This window comes from Lissotriton helveticus, chromosome 7, assembly GCF_964261635.1.
Source record: "Lissotriton helveticus chromosome 7, aLisHel1.1, whole genome shotgun sequence".
Classification (NCBI taxonomy): domain Eukaryota; kingdom Metazoa; phylum Chordata; class Amphibia; order Caudata; family Salamandridae; genus Lissotriton; species Lissotriton helveticus.
Window position 1 is genome coordinate 99,201,231 of NC_136068.1, and position 13,851 is coordinate 99,215,081.

The following is a 13,851-nucleotide window of genomic DNA, read 5'->3' on the forward strand; positions in this document are numbered from 1 at the left end:
TTGATGTCCTGATCCTTTGCACCGTCATCAAGACAGATATTCACTTAGGAGAAGTTTTCTTGCACAAGATTTGAAAGAGAGACTTCAAGAATATTTCTAGTCCATTTAACACTGACACCATCTCAAGAGGCCACTTCTAACTCATGTTTGCATTCTGCTCTGTTAGCCTTCAACTCATTATTTGAGCAGATCATTTTGAAACTCTGGCCATTGTGATCACTTAGGCCATTTAGATGTCTCTTAAAATTGAGAACCTCAGTGCACTGTTGGCTAAAATAAAGTTGACTGTCTATCTGCAGTCTCTGCTCATAAAAGTGTCCTCAAAAGGGGCTCGTGCTACACAGGCCTCATTGGCAGAAACCAGGTCAAAATGAAGGAGTACCTTATTTATTTTTTCACCATATCCTTCATGGCCAAAATGAGAAATGTCTTAATCAGTATGGTCCACATATCCACATACTTCTCTAGGTATGCAGGGGCAAAGGTGAGTGATAAAGCCCCCCTTCCCATATCAAATTATTATCAGCACCTTTTGTGGAGCAAACTGCTTTCAAATATGTTGCAATACTGCCAACCACAACTCCTTTCTCTCAGGTAAAGATATTGTTATAATAATTAAAAATATATAAATGCACGCTTCTAGAAATGTTAAAGCCAATGACTTGGTAGTAGAGGGAATCAATTTTTTTGTTTGTTGCTTCAAATCTTCCCTGAGCTCAAAGTGGATCATAATTAACAAGGCTTTGCTCTACCTGCCACAAAAGGTATTGCTGGGGTAAATTTAAGGTATAACCATTAATATGGGGGACAGTCAGCGGTACATGACTCCATAAAAAACACATGATCTGAAACTGCTTAACAAAGGAGAACCAATCTGGGCTCTGGATCTTATTCCTAATGCTGGCTACATTCCCCCATTGGGGGCAGATTGGGGGAAATCCCCCCCATCTGCAACCACAGGCGGCAGGGAGACTGCCTGCATATCTTGTTGGGGATGGTGGAATGGCGATGCCCATGATGGACAGTCCCCATCCATATGTTTTTTTTATTTTTCATTAAGTGGGGGGTATATTGGGGTAATCACCCCGATCTGCCCTCCGGGGGGCGGGGGGTCACTCCGAAAGACTGCCAGCATATTTATTGGTGGCCTGGTGTATGATCACCACCCCATCTATATTTTGTTCATGTCTCTGGTGTCTAGTGGTCTTTCTGCTCCCCCGGGGGGGCAGATTGGGGTAATCATCCCCATCGGAAACCACAGCCACAGGTTGAGCACTGCTTGCAGTGCATTTTAAAGAAGTCTTACTTTGGGAAGTAGAGCTGATATGCCTCAGCTATGACTACCATCACACCTCACAGTGGATCAACACATTCGTAAGGCATGGCAGAATGTGGGAATACAGAACAGAGATTTGCAATTGCACATGGAGGTGTTGATAGCCATCCGTTGAAGCTGAAAGTGGCCCACACTCTACAAAAAGACACGCTGCTGCAAACATTCAAGACCTCTTTTCTCCCACCTCATCAGCACCCTGCTTGGCTACCCCCAAATTTCCCTTATCCACCATCTTATGGCAACATGCAACATGGCACTCTTTCCATCTTATATAGAATGAACATTGCCATAGCAGAGGAGTTGTAATACTTCAGAATATAGTCAACAGAAGTATAGCCTGACATAAATATTGTGTCCTAAATATTATTTACATATAGAATTATTGATGGGGAACTATGAACTACGGGGATGTTTTTCATCGAGGGTTTCTGAGTGACATCAAATAGACAACAAGAGCTTGAGTCTTCTATGATGTCACTCAGAACTTTGAGGTGAAAAACACCCCAGTGGAGAAGTGTGGCTCAATGAGTGGAGAAGGGTGGCTCAATGGTTAGAGCAGCAGACCCTGATGCAGAGGTCTAGCCCGGGACCAGGGTTCAATTCCCCGCCTCGGCGGGTCTTGGGCTCAAAAATTCCACAGACCTGATAATTCTCGCCTCGGTGCCTATTCCAATCACTGAGTCCCACTCTGCAACTCTGGGCAATAGCTTGCTTAATCTCCACAACGGCCCCCACAACGCTAAGGATGCCTGGCCTCCCCCTTGGGGGTACCCAGGAGTGGACACCTCACAGGGAAAGCCAGGATGGGTTCCACAGCGGTATTCGTACAAGCGCCTTGAGACCCTTGCGGGTGAGTAGTGCGCTATACAAGAATCAATTTACATTTAGTAATTCACTTTTTATCTATCTAGAATTGTATGTTATGTCTGGTCCCACAACCGTCTGCTCCTGCCTTCAGTTGCTATGTAGGAGCGGGAGGCAGGGAGCTCCAGAAGCCAGGAGCCAACACTGCAAATCCACAACCCCCTTGTCGCTTCCACTTATAGGTGGGTATGGTTAGCAAGTTCATGTGAGACGACCGCAAGTTGCGCACGGGTACGTGCCTTTGAATGAGATTGGACATGAATTTGGGGCTTGGGCCATTGAGGGACTTAAAAATCAAGCAGCCCACTTTGAAAGCAGAGCGTTGTAGAATGGGTAGCCAATGCAACTTCCTCATAAGGGGGAGACATGTTCCCACCTGGGCTGTTGAAAGACCAGCCTAGCTGCCTGATTTTGAACCAACTGTAGTCTCTTAATGAGCTACAGTGGTATGCCAAATAAAGTGAATTGGCATAGTCTAAATGGGAGATCACCATGGCAAGAACAGCCTGTATTTGTGCTTCTCACGTGAGCAACCTGCTGATTTTCTTAATTTTCCTAAGTTGGTGATGGCAGGTCGAGGTTACTGATGTGATTTGGGTTTTTATTGAATAATGGAGGAGCCATACATAACATGGGCTCTGTTATGTGCCCCTGTCCCAAAGATAAAAAATAAAAAATAAAAGTACTTGCTATCCATTGACTACATCCACCAACTTTCTACCTTCCTTCCCACTCCTGCAGTTGTGCTTTTTGCTTTCAGTCAAAGCAGACATGCAGCGCTTCGCCGACAGGCTCTCAGAGACCCTGTCAGCCGGTACTGATAGGCCTTAATGACAGAGCAACAGTGGGTAACTAGTTTTGTCATCAACTGTTTCTACGTCATAGCAGTGAGTTATGCCATTTGTAAACTGAAATAAACTGTAGTGGCTTTCTATGAGAGCAATACATAACAAAAACATTGTTCCACTAGGTGTAGATTTTCTGTTATTAACTCAAATAGGGCGATATTTTTGGTAATCTTTATTTAGGACACAATATTTACGTACAGACAATATTCTGGCACCTATATTCTGGTACTATACCAAGGAAGTATTGAACAACAATTACAATAATCTAATCACAGCTGAATAAAAAATAACAACAAAACAAAAACAATAGATCTGGGAACACAATTGAGCAAGCTAAATGTCTTCATGCTTTTTATAATACCTAAAAGTGTTGATGCAAGTCTAAGAGTCTGTGAAAGGGAGTTCCAAAGCCTGCCTGGCCAGAGGGATGCTCCAACAGGCAGCCAGCAGATGTGCTGCAGGTGTTACAGAGGCCTCCAGAGATCTTCAGCTTGGAGGCAAGAGAAGACGGTTGATGTAGGATAAAGAAGTTTTATTTGCCTCATAATATTAGTAAAACTGGTCCGCAGGTATCAAGGTGTGTTGTTCTAGCAATAGAGGTGAACTATGTCCATAAATGCAGGTTGATGGACATTCTGGATTGAACAGTGCCCATATCTGCTGGGGCATAGACAGACTGGCAAGATCTGTGTCTATACCTTCTGGGGAGGGGCAGTTTGGGGGGGAAACATCCTTTACCATGCACCCATTACAACGAGGTATGGTTTCATCGTGGTTTTGATAACACAAGTTGTTACATCGACTTGCACTGGAGGGCGCTCTAGACTAAGTAATAGTGTGAATTACTATTCCAACACCTTCCCTACTGTATGTAGACTGGAGTTGGAATAGTAATTCACACTATTCCTAAGTCCAGCGCCCTCCAACGCAATTCGATGTAATGACTTGCTTTGTCAAGACCGTGATGTAACGTACCACGTTGTGATGGTACGCGTTGTATCATCATACATTCATCTGGGGAGCTATATTCTGCAGGGTGTATGTATATTAACCTCTCTGTAACCTGCAAGTGTTATAAAGATAATTTATATAACAAACTTACTCCTGGAGATAATTTCATTGCATTGGTGGGTAGAAGATCTTATTCAGGCGCGAGTCGAACCCCCTACAAGGAAGTTTTGAGAAGGGCAAGAGGAATGCCAGCCATGCAGCCATCTTGGAGATATCAAAGTGTGAACCTGGGATGGGTCCCAATGAAAAGTTGGCTACTAGGGTCAATAAAAGGCTGCTATGTGTGACAAGACAGTGCTTACTTTCTGCCTGTGGTTGCTGGTGGTGGGCACTGGCACTCAATTTGTTGGGACAGGATATATCCTTGATCATCAGAGTTCGACTCGGAGCAAGAGAGCGAATGGGAAGGCAAAAGGAAGACGGGAAAGAGGATAAATCAGGGATGAAAAGGAACCAGATAGAGTGAGATAGAGGTAAAGGCTCCTATGATCAACGCATTTCTCCAAAGAAATATAATGTGGAAAACACAAATGTACATCGGACCTAAATGCGTAGGATGATGGAGGAAATAGATATGAGGTGAAATCAAGCCGAGGTGGTCTTGGTAATTTGGAACCCCTCCATTCAACCGTACTTGTGTCACACCCACACAAAAATCCTTCAATCCTTGCACCTATATCTTTCACAAATGAAACACTCGACAAGGTGAGCGATATAGTGTGTGTTTTAGCAGTGCCCTGTATGGTTTACTGCAGATTCACAACATTTTGTCATGAACCCTATTGCTCTATGGACTTGATGTGTGCAGTAGTTGTGTTAATTTGTGTGTGGATAATCCATTTATATAGGTTTCTATCTTTGGGTAGATTTTGGGTCTTGATTGACAGAACTTGGTGTATCATTCCTCCTTCTAAGGAGGACATTTCTTGCAATGCATGAGAAACTATTTTACATCTTAAATGCATACTCAATCATCGCACATTGAATCCTTTATCTCACAAATGCATTATAAATAAAAAAGCAATCCTTATTTATTTTTGCTAACTGTGACATGCTTTTTTAATGAATTAGTCAGGACTCAAAATGCAAATCGGACTCAAAATGCAAATCAGACTCAGTGGTTTTGCCAATGCTTGTTATTTAAGATGCGATTCGCTGTGAAGGAAGAAAGTGCGTAGTATTTAGTTTATTGGTAGTGTAGTTCCTCTAATATAGATGTGACTGTCAGGAGGGATGTGTTATACCACAATTTGATGTGCAAGTGAACAATGATATCATGATACAAATTGTGCTGAGAGTGAATGGTCTCCGTACCCTGCAGATACTTTTGGGTGGAAGGTGTTGCAGCCGCAGGGTTGTGCTAACTCCTCCTGGTCTTTGTGATTACGGATGGATCTGTAACCTGTAGGTATACTACTGAAGTTTCTTTAATAATTTTGCTTGATAGAACTTACTTTGTTTCACCACAGGCAACCCTGAGGGTGTACAACACCCAACAGTAGCCGCTTAATAGCCACAAAACCCTAACACCTGCCCTCAAAATTCTTCTGTCCGACAATGCACCAGTGCGATCCTCTAAGAGTACAACAACCCAATATTGAGTGGTAAAGCAGAGGTGCGTTGACAAGTTTAATATCTCTAAGTTGCATGGTCAACAACCTCACTCATAGACTTCATGTCAATCGGGTCACCATCATCTCAAGATCACACCTCAACTTCACCACTAGAAACTATCTCAAAGCACCTCTGCTTAACTACTAGATCATAACTCAGCCTCAGCATGGGTCACAACTCAACTTAACCTCTAGGCTACATCTCAACTTAACCCTTAGAAAAGAACTCACTTTAAACACTAGACCACTAATCAATCTTCCCAATAAAGGACATGCTATAATTCAGAGTACAACTACATTTAAACACTTCAACACAGCTCAAACTAACTTTTGGACCACATCTAAACTTAATCACTAGTTCACAATCTAACATAACCACTGAACCACACCTTAATTTAACCACTGGACCACAGCTCAATATGATCACAGGGCAAACTGAATGAAATCACTAGAGCATTACTAAGCAACCAATGGAACAGATTTGAGCTTAACCACAAAAACCAAATCTCAACTTTATCACCACAACACAATTTAACCAAGACCCTACAGTACACTGGGATTTTATTTGAGATCTCATATTCAATATAGCCTTGTAGAACATTTATGAGAATGCCCTGGTGTGCAGGAGGTTCACTGGGCGAGCATGCTCGCGCTTGCTGCATGCTGCATGCTGCGGTGACTGTGCTAGCACAGTTGTCCACACTCAGATTATCTGGGCATTATCTCTGGATTAATAAACACATTGGTGGTACTCACCTATGAAGTCTGCCTTCTCCTGTTGATGTCCAGTCTTCAAGGTTAACGCTGGGCGGCTGGAAGAAGCCCTCAACGCGCACTTGGGAATAGGGTGAGTGAGCGGCGAGTGAACTTGTACAAGCAGTGAGCAATATCTGAATATTTTTTTTCTCTTTTTCTTCGCCGAACCGGCCATTCCAGTTTCTGTTCCTCCAGCCCAGAAGCAGAAACAAGGTGAACCATATTGCAAGTTGTCGAACCGGTTGCACCAGGCTGCTCGGAGCGGTGGAACAGGTATGGCTCTATCACGGGGAGAGGCCCATGCTTGGCGCCAGGCCCTAGTTCCTCTGTACGCGGACACAGATTCAGGGAAGGAAGGGTTGAACCTCAGTGGCATGGGCAGATCTGGAGCCCACACCAAAGAATGTGATCTTTTTTTATGCTCTGTCCTTGCAAGCACCACCAAGCTTGGATAAAGCTGCCCTAAAGGCTCAGAAGTTTGATTTTGGAAGTTGACCTGTGAACTCCATGAGGAAAACAACCTACAAAGGGCAGTATTGCATTGCACCGTGGAGACAATCACTGCAGCCTACACCCTTACCTTGCCTGTAATCACTCATGCTTTGAAATTCTCTTGCAAAGTACTACATGGGGCTGAAAGCAACTAAAGAGAGCTTGAGTATTTAACAGTACACACAAAGAAAATACATAGAGTAGTTTATACATAATAGGTACAGCAGGATTCAACTAATTTAAATGTATGTGAAGCTGTAGTAGAGGTTAATAATACTGCACATCCTACAAAAAACCAAATTTACATGGGTAATGAAAAAATGCAGCTAGGAACAGGAAAGCAACGTGTTGCTAATTGATATCAGACACCCTACCACCAATGGTGTCACAAAAAGAGTAATGGATACAAAAGGACACCGCTCGTAACATGTACGCAACAGATATCACGGCACTCAAGAATATGGGGGCATATTATCAAGAAACGGAGTCAAGATTATCGCCGCTTTAGCAGCAGGAAACCGCCGCTAAAGGGGCGATAATGGGCTTGATAATATGCCCTTGTGAATTCCCATAGAAGCCCATGTTCTTGTGTGAACAAGCCCATTATCCCCGCTTTAGCGGCAGATTACTGCCGCTAAAGCGGCGATAATCTCAACTCTGTTCTTGATAATATGCCCCATGATCTGTTAATTATAGTAATTATAATTAACAGATCACATTTTTGAGTGCTGTCCTATCGACTAATTTAAAGTCTTTTTGAGAAGTTGTGGAGGACAGAGGGACATGGTTAAATTCAGATTTTTTTCTGTAGCTGAAAGTTGATGGAGATCGCCTTTCTGGCTTGAAGGGTCCAGCAATACTCCCCCGCAGTGACCATTCTTCTTCCTGGCTCCTCAACAGCTGGAACCAGGAGGTCTGAGCAGACCCGGCTCTTGGCGCGTTGCTGTCTGGTTGGTGCACTGATTGAAGTGGTTTTGGGTGTATTCCTTGACTCAGCTTCCACTTGGCAACCGAGGGCTAACTTTTTGCTCGCCCGGAAACCAGTGCGTTGTGTCTTCTGGTGCGTTGCTTTTTGTAGGTCGAAGAATTGTTTCTGTACGTTAATAAAAGTAGATACAGGGTCGGACTTGGACAGGAAATAGACCCGGGCCCTAAAAAGCAAAAGTGTCCCCCACTAGTGAATTGGAAATCTGAAACAGTGCTCCATAGTTGCAAATTGGGACCGTTTTGTACTTGCAAAGTGTTTTGCAAGATATGGAAGACTGCATGGATTTGAGCTTGCTGCAGGCAAGGTTTGTTATAATATCATGTTAATTAGCGATAACAACCAGCCCAATCGACCATAAAACCGGCCCACGAGCAGCCAAATAACCGGGACACACAGTGACCTTTCAGACCGGCCCGACTGGAAGTGCCCGGTAGCCCTGCAGGCCAGTCCGACCCTCATTGGATACAGACAGTGGAAGAAAGAGTCATGTTTAAGGATTCGACCTTTTGACAACGCTGCGTCTGGCGAGGACGCGTCGTGCAAGCGTTGAATACGTACAACCACGCGGGGAGAAACATGCATTGACAGGCAAGAAACTAGAGATGACAGGATCAAAGCCTCGGCTCCGTTCAAACATGAAAGAGGCGACACCTGGCCCGGGGCGCAAAGAACCGGGGGAACTCTGAACGGAGGACAGCACTGATCCGCCCTTGGGTACTGAGGTGCGGGGAAAAAAGATGTGAATTCAGTGCTGGGAAGGTAAAATAATGAATGTAACAACATCTGCAACGGTTAGGGAGCAGAAATGCAAAACACATTCTAAGAGCTGATTATAATCCGAAACATCGCCCTGCAAATCCGATTTCAGTCCAAAGATTTTTTAACAAACACCTTCTCAAGCTCAGTTTACAATCTTTCTCCAGGCACGGACGTCTCGGGACATTTTAGCGCCCTGGCCAGGGCACTTTGGGGCAGATTTATGTTGGGAATGCGCCACGTTTGCGTCACGCAACTGCGGCGTAAACGTGGCGCATCCCTACGACCCATTTACAACGTGACGCATCTAGGCAGATGCGTCACGTTGTAAAGCCCTGCGCCACTTGTGGGCGTTCCGGCGCAGGGTGGGCATTCCGGGGCAGTTGCGCCTCGCAAAAGTGGCTGAGTGAAATCTATAAGATTTCACTCAGTCACTTTCAGGCCAATGCTGCGTCAAAACCCTGCGCCTGCTTGAAGCAGGCGTAGGTCTTGACGCAGCATTGTAAAGATGGGGCACACCCGAGCCTTGCTGGAGCTGCGACGCATCTGTGCCGTTTTTGCCCCATGGTGCGCTGCATTGTAAATGCGGCGCACCATGGGTGGCGGAGCAGCAGCGCAAAATAACTGGCGCATCCCTGGGGATGCGCCAGTTATCATAAATCTGCCCCATTGTTTACAGAGCCAATTCCCCCCCTCCCCTTTTCACACCCGAGTAGCCATGCCCATGTTCGGTAGACTCAAGAAGTCAACAGACCTGCCTTCACGACCACCTTGAGTACTTTAAATCAGGAACTGTATCGTACTGTAGCTCCGTTTCCTATTCAAATTATCCTCGTATAGCTCATTGTAAATAGGCCTTTTTCTAGTCAAAAGGGATACATTGTCTATTATTACAAAGTTGTTATTCCCACAGCAATTAATGTAAATATGTGTGTTTTCTTTTAAATGTATTGATTGTGTCTCACTGTATGTATGAAAACACCTTTTAAATTGCACTTGTATGTTTTTTTAATAGCCCTGCAGAAGTCTCTTTGTAGAGACGAAACGCGTCGGCTATGATCTTCCATTCTCATGAAAATATGAAATAAAGAGAACATTCTTTTGAGAAAATCACATCAGTGATCAGGACATTCTTTGTGTGCTCACTGGTTCATGAATAATTGATGTCGAAATTCTTATAATTCTTTGAATAGTGCTGAACCCTCTTGTGTTTAATGTTGTAATAGGACTTGTTCCTTGTTAAGGGGCATAGATGGGAGTGCTCCTTGGTTCGTTGCACTATATGCTACCTGAAGACACTTTTCTTTTGTCAGGTGCGGTCTCAATAGCCTCTACCCTCATTTGATTTGCACTTAACTCTTGTTTAGGACTCTGGACCGTCTCTCTTCCACCCCCCTGGGTATCACAGTGAGATATGAACCATGAGCACTGTTTGAAGAGTTTCGCTCCCTCTCCTCCTACTCATGCGTACATGGCCTGATAGACGTCCATCTCTCTACCTCAACTTTTCAAACCAGTAATAGCTCTACACCAGAGACCCGTAAGTAGGGGGACCATATTTTCAGAATGATAAACCGCGACGGCACAGACATAGAAACTAAATGTCCTAGTAGGTCTCAGGGCTTCTTATTTATATATCTATATATATATATATATATATATATATATATATATATATATATATATATATATATATATATATATATATATATATATATATATATATATATATATATATATATATCCATATGTATATATATATATATAAATATATAAGAGAAAAAAAAATATATATATACATATATCACTCCACTTCCAGCAGTCACTCCTGCTAGACTTTCAATTCCGTAAGAATGGAGCACGGACCACAGATAAGGTGCATCGGAATGGTTTATTCACCCCTTGGTATGTCGGCCATAATGCGTTTCGGCTATGAAGAGCCTGGATCACATGACACGCTTGAACGTCAGCTGATGTTATTTATACCATTTTTTTAGTGTTTGCTTTTCTTTAATCGTGTTAAAGTGACAGTGCAACAATACTTTACAAACAATCTGAGAGGTGCTTGTTCGTATTGGTCTGCTTTGGCAAAAATACGCTAATTTCTGTGTGTATTTGTGCAATCCCTATGCTATTGTCCATATCCATAGCTGGCTTCCGACATCAAACAGCTCCGGTCAGACCTCACCGAGGTGGGGGATAGAGTGGACATCCTGGAACGTAATGGGGACTGCCACGAAGAGGAGCTTACCACACAGGCCAGAGAACTCATAGACTTGCGAGAGCGTAACAAGGAGCTATACCTCAAATTGGAAGATCTTGAGAACCGCCAGAGGCGCTCTAACGTCCATCTCAAAGGCGTACCACTTCAGGTGGACGGAGGCAAGTTGGAGGAGTGGATCACCCGGTTTATCAAACACCTTGTTCCGGCTCTCAGAGACAAGGAAATAGTGCTGGACCGCACACATCGAGCTGGACGCCCTGCCTCTGGCCCAGGCCAACCTCAGGACATCCTGACCTGTCTACAATCATACCGCCAGAAAGAGCTCATCATGGCAGCCACACGCGACTGCACCACGGTGGAGTTTGAAGGCCGCAAAAACAACAGTTGATGGACAGAATGCAGAACAATGTCATACATTCACCCCAGTACAGAGATATGGGCCTAAATCCATCGTTTTTTTGCTCACCATGCCATTCCAGTTTGAACCTGGCCATATGCAAATCAGTCTTGACCCTGTGCCCCATGGGAACAGTCCAGCCCGAACTGCCAAGCCAGGTCCTCCCTGGACTGGAAACAAGCATCCTAGGACCGGTTTCGGGCTTTCAGCCCTCACCAGCCAGGATAGTTTGATTCCAGTGGCATGGAGAGCACAGGACTCATGTCTGAGCATACCCGTCCCACTCGGGGTGACAAATGCAACAAGCATTGGAAATGCAATAGGTCTCGCATTAGGAAAGTTTGAGCTATTGGTATTGTAAATGACACTTTTTTTATTTATGTGTTGGTTTTGAAAGTAGCAAAATTAATAGCTTTGTCAGTTACAATGTCAATAGTTTTAACTTTTGCAAATGTGACACCTATAGCATTTGTAATGCAATGTGTGTTGTATGTACGTGACTTATATGTCTTGATATTACAAATAACAATGGCTTTTAATTGTGTAAATAATTAATACTTAAATAAAAGTTATTGTAATTTATAATGGCAATAGCTGGTCTACAACCTTTACCACGCAACTTTTACCACGACCTACCTTTACCACGCAACTTTTACAACGCAGGACCCTTTACCACGCATACCATTACAACGCTGGTATTTACAACGCAGGTACTTTTACAACGCATACCATTACAACGTAAGTATTGGTAAGTATATAATTTTATTTAAAATATTTTAGGTTTGGGTTTTGGGTAAATGGGTATTTTTAGGGTTCAGGGTCAGTTTTCAGTTTTTGGGTAAATGGGTATTTTTAGGGTTCAGGGTCAGTTTTCAGTTTTTGGGTAAAGGGGTATTTTTAGGGTTCAGGGTCAGTTTTCAGTTTTTGGGTAAATGGGTATTTTTAGGGTTCAGGGTCAGTTTTCAGTTTTTGAGTAAAGGGGTATTTTTAGGGTTCAGGGTCAGTTTTCAGTTTTTGGGTAAATGGGTATTTTTAGGGTTCAGGGTCAGTTTTCAGTTTTTGGGTAAATGGGTATTTTTAGGGTTCAGGGTCAGTTTTCAGTTTTTGGGTACAGGGGTATTTTTAGGGTTCAGGGTCAGTTTTCAGTTTTTGGGGTACAGGGGTATTTTTAGGGTTCAGGGCTGGGTTTGGGTTTTGGGGTTCAGGGGTATTTTTAGGTTTTAGGGCTGGGTTTGGGTTTTGGGGTTCAGGGGTATTTTTAGGGTTCAGGGCTGGGTTTGGGTTTTGGGGTTCAGGGGTATTTTTAGGTTTTAGGGCTGGGTTTGGGTTTTGGGGTACAGGGGTATTTTTAACATATATATTTAAAAATTAATAAATAAATATTAATATAAATAATTAAAATATTAAATATTAAAATAATAATTTATTAATTTAAAAAATATGATTAATAATTATTTTACCATATTATTTACTTACCTATACTTACGTTGTAATGGTATGCGTTGTAATAGTACCTGCGTTGTAAATACCAGCGTTGTAATGGTATGCGTGGTAAAGGGTCCTGCGTTGTAAAAAATGCGTGGTAATGGTCTGCGTGGTAAAAGAACGCGTTGTAACGTCATATATCCCAATAGCTTAAATGTTTGTAAATAACTTTTGTGAAGATTATGTTCAGTGTATTTTATTGTGACGAAAATCCAAGAACATTGCATTTGCACCTAAACACACACATATAGATGTGGTGGTGGTGGATATGGTGGATATGGTGGTGGTGGATGTGGTGGTGGATGTGGTGGTGGTGGTGATGGTGGATGTGGGGGTGGATGTGGTGGTGGATGTGGTGGATGTGGTGGTGGTGGATGTGGTGATGTGGTGGTGGTTGTGGATGTGGTGAAAGTGATGGTGGATGTGGTGGTGGTGGTTGTGGATGTGGTGAAAGTGGTGGTGGATGTGGTGGTGGAAGTGATGGTGGTGGGTATGGTGGATGTGGTGGTGGTGGATGCGGTGGTGGATGAGGTGGTGGATGAGGTGGTGGATGAGGTGGTAGATGTGGATGTGGTGGTGGTGGATGCGGTGGAAGTGGTGGATGCGGTGGAAGTGGTGTATGTGGATGCGGTGGTGGATGTGGTGGTGGATGCGGTGGATGTGGTGGATGTGGTGGTGGTGGATGCGGTGATGGTGGAAGTGGTGGTGGATGTGGTGGTGGTGGATGCGGTGGTGGTGGAAGTGGTGGTGGATGTGGTGGTGGTGGTTGTGGAGGTGATGGTGGATGTGGTGGTGGTGGTGGATGTGATGGTGGATGTGGTGGTGATGGTGGATGTGGTGGTGGATGCGGTGGTGGTGGATGCGCTGGATGTGGTGGTGGATGCGGTGGTGGTGGTGGATGCGGTGGTGGTGGTGGATGCAGTGGTGGTGGTGGATGCGGTGGTGGTGGAAGTGGTGGTGGATGTGGTGGTGGTGGTGGATGTGGTGGTGGTGGATGTGATGGTGGTGGATGTGGTGGATGTGGCGGTGGATGTCATGGTGGATGTGGAGGTGATGGTGGATGTGGTGGTGGATGTGGTGG

The 13,851-nt window shown here is 44.0% G+C and overlaps 1 protein-coding gene across 1 annotated transcript in view; it reads right to left on the reverse strand.

Moving 5' to 3' along the window:
• Window positions 1-6,540, reverse strand: part of RBBP8NL (RBBP8 N-terminal like) — a 168,874-nt gene extending 162,334 nt beyond the window's left edge. Inside the window, exon 1 of the mRNA XM_078650424.1 lies at window positions 6,429-6,540. The gene's annotated coding sequence lies outside the window, so the exon portion shown is untranslated. The remainder of the gene's footprint in view (window positions 1-6,428) is intronic.
• Window positions 6,541-13,851: the final 7,311 nt, after the last annotated feature.